The sequence below is a fragment of the Octodon degus genome, unplaced genomic scaffold, assembly GCF_000260255.1.
Source record: "Octodon degus isolate 3935 unplaced genomic scaffold, OctDeg1.0 scaffold00013, whole genome shotgun sequence".
Lineage (NCBI taxonomy): Eukaryota > Metazoa > Chordata > Mammalia > Rodentia > Octodontidae > Octodon > Octodon degus.
The window spans coordinates 16,147,461-16,151,226 of record NW_004524589.1 but is presented as its reverse complement, the minus strand read 5'-3'; the positions used below and the strand labels follow the sequence as shown (position 1 = coordinate 16,151,226).

Genomic DNA, 3,766 nt, shown 5'->3' with positions numbered 1-3,766 from the left:
CTCTCTCTCTCTCTCTCTCTCTCTCTCTCTCTCTCTCTCTCTCTCTCTCTCTCAAATAAATAAATAAATAAATATTATAACTGATTTTAAGATGTGCTACAAGCTTGCATCTACAGTAATGGAAAAGGATCCTTTCAAAGCAAATTGTTTACCAGCACATATAGGGACACTTGTGGAGCTGAATAAAGAAAATGTCTTAGTTATCCTGTGTCTTGATTTGCAAAGGTATGTTATTATCTCATGGTTGATCATAAAAATTAAAATGCCAAAAGACATCTCAGCAAAGCTACAACATTGGAGAAGACCTACAGGCCTGCATGCATATGCTGTTGAGAGGGCGTGAGCATTCATTTGCTGTTGAGAGTGAGCATGACCAGGCCGTGGCTGCCTACTTTACAGCAGCACAGCTGATGAAAGGGTGTCATCTACCAATGCTGTGTATTGGATTAGAATATTGTTTGACTAATAGCTTAAAACGGGCTGGAGATTCTTGGACCAAGCTCTGAGCATTGCACCAGAAGACCCTTTTGTAATCCATGAGGTTGGTGTGGTTGCCTTTCAGAATGGAGAATGGAAAACAGCAGAAAAATGGTTTCTTGAAGTTTTGGAAAAAATTAAAGCAATTGTGAATGAGGTAACAGTTGACAAATGGGAACCCTTGTTGAACAACTTGGGGCATGTCTGCAGAAAACTTAAAAAATATGCTGAGGCATTGGATTACCACCAGCAAGCATTGGTATTAATTGCTCAGAATGCACCCACCTATTCTGCCATAGGATATATCCATAGTCTGATGGGCAACTTTGAAAATGCTGTGGACTATTTTCACACTGTCCTTGGTCTTAGGCATGATGGTATGTTTTCTGCTACAATGCTTGGTCATTTCGTTGAAATGTACATTAGTGGATTCTGAAGCTTATATTGGAGCAGACATTAAAGACAAATTAAGATGTTATGCTTTGATGTCCATATAATGAAGACACTAAAAATCATTATTTCACCTCCGTGGGATTTCAGAGAATTTGAAGTAGAAAAACAGACTGCAGAAGAAACAGGATTTGCGCCATTGGAAAACTCCAAGAAAACTCCAGATTCCAGACCTTCCTTGGACGAAACCTTTGAAACTGAAATGAATGAAAGTGACATGCCTTTAGAGACATCCATGTCAGACCACAGCACGTGACTACAGACAGTGGTCCTGGCCAGTCTGTGCTGGTGTAGGACCAGAGACTGCCTAGAGAGGCTTCATAGCACAGCTTGCAGCAGATGTTCTGAGTCTCTGAACTACAAAATACCCAATGGAATAAAAAAGGTAACCCCCACACACAAAAAAGGAGTGCATCTTTTCTTTTTCTCCCTACAGTACAATTTTTGATAATTTCATCATTTTTGACAATTTCATCCTAGTTTATTTCACCAGAAAGGTTGCAAGAATTAACCTCACCTAACTCAAAGCCTTTCTCCTTTCCCTACAGGAAAGGATGAAAGCATACCTACAGCTGTGCTTGAAAGAGAAAAAATACTTAGTAATATATACTAAAATCACTGCATGTTATTAAATCAATCATTTGATCTAATAACTATTTTAATTAAATTAAATGGGTTATTGATGAAAGCAATTACAGAAAGTCATTATCTTATTTTAGTGTCAGAAATAGAATGATAGAACTGCCATTAGTAGAAAAATGCAATAAGAAAATAGCTCATTAATATTATGATCTATTTTGAAGTCACTAAATATTATCTTGTTTTGAGTTGTTTTATGAGTTAATGAGTGAGAAAAGAGAATAAAGGGAAGTTTCATAATAAGTATAGTGCTGGTATATTGATAACAAACTGCATATATGCCTATATATACATACATATATATATTTGTATAATTACATATATATGCTTGTGCTTTATTACCTGTGGTTAGTGACAAAAAATAGTATATACTAAATTATAAATGTATATATTTTAGCCGGTGCCAAATAGATATGAATAAGAAAGGAAGAAGATAGGAGAGAGAACAAGAATCAAATTGGTTATTGAAGAGAGAATGGAGTGAGATAATCACTGTACCAAAAAAAGTACAAAAATGTGAGAGTAGGCATGAATTTGTTACATATGTATAATTTTTTATGTTTGTATAGTTATATGGTGTGCGTAAATGAATGCACATATATATTTACATAGGTGAATTAGTTTTACATTAAGAAAGGGAAATAAGAGGATTTTAACTATTTATTTATTTAACTCTGTCTTCATCCTTTCTGGCTTCCAATAAAAGCACAGTTATGCTAGGTTTAGTAGCACATGCCCACAATCCCAGAATGCTTTGAGGCTGAAGTATGACAATTACAAGTTTGAGCCCACTATGGGCAGGTGAGCGATTTAGGGAGATGCTCATAAACAACAGCAAAAATATAAATTAAAATAAAGAGTAGGGAATATGGCTCCAGGTATCAGATCTGAGTTCAATCCCTAGTACCCAAAACAAAACAAAAAAAAGCAAAACAAAATAGAAAAGAAACAATTATGCACTAAGACCTGGAAAAACATTTATACATGCCTTCACAGAATTAATCTCATTTTCACTCCCCACAGTTTACACCATGGAAATTTATACTTTAGTTTGCAGATCTCCACAGCCTAGAATATCAGCACTCCACAAACAAGACTGAAACTTCTCAGTAGCCAGATGTTGGGTTTTCTGTATTATCAAAAGGGAACTAACTACAAAGATGAAGACAGTTTTAGCTCCAAGGAAGCAATCAATTACTACACTTATGTTTTAATAAGCATGCAGTTACTCATTAATATAGTTTATAACTTTTCAAATGTACATTTTTCATTTTTTTAATATTTGTGTTCTCCTTTCTTGGTAAAATTATATGTATTTATCTCGTTTAAGGTCAGATGCTACTTCACAATGGTAGACTGACTGAGAAAAGAATTGTTAGATAATTTCTTTGCTGACTGAACACTACAGAACTAATAAAAGCCTAGATGTAGTAGATCAATCACACAGTATGAGTTTTTACTCAATCAAAAGACACAGTACTGAGGGGGGATAGCTCAGTGGTGCAGTGCCTATCTTCATGAGCACAAGGTTCTCACTTCAATACCTGGTACCCCCAAGCATTGTAAATGTGACATATATGGGACTGCTGCCATTGGAGCAGAGTGTGTTGATTACTGTGACTTAGCAATCTTTTTTGTAAGTACAAATATGCCTAAAATTGTAAAGTATAGTACCATAAGTATACAAACCAGTAAAAACCATTTGTCATTTTCCAATATTTTATGTATTCTTTATAATTGTGCATGTCATATTTCATATAACTGGTGCAAAGGACTTCTTCATATAAGCATCTACACAGAAATGTGAGTAATTATATATATATAATATATATATATATTTTTTTTTAAGGGAGGAAAGGTTTATTAAGCTTACAGTTTGTGGAGGTTTCAGTCCATAGTCAGCTGGCTCCGAGGCAGAGTGGCATGTGGTAGAGGGCAGCAGTTCACGGTAGCGAAAAACACCTAAAGCAGCAAAAGCAAGAAAGGGAGGAGCAGCAGCGGTGAGTAATAATCTTGCCCTATATTGGTATGACAGGTATGATTTCACTAGGTGATAGGAACCTTTCAGCTGTTTTTTTTTTCTTTCTTTTTTTTTTTTTTATAAATGGAATTTTTATTTATTTATTTTGTGTGTGTGTGTGTGTGTGTGTGTGTGGCCAGCTCAGCCCACCAGGGGGCGGGGTTGGCTGGCATGTGGTGC

The 3,766-nt window shown here is 35.6% G+C and overlaps 1 pseudogene; it reads left to right on the top strand.

Annotated features, from left to right (window-relative positions):
- The window catches only part of LOC101579503, a 6,773-nt pseudogene extending 5,590 nt beyond the window's left edge, over window positions 1–1,183 (top strand).
- Window positions 1,184–3,766: the final 2,583 nt, after the last annotated feature.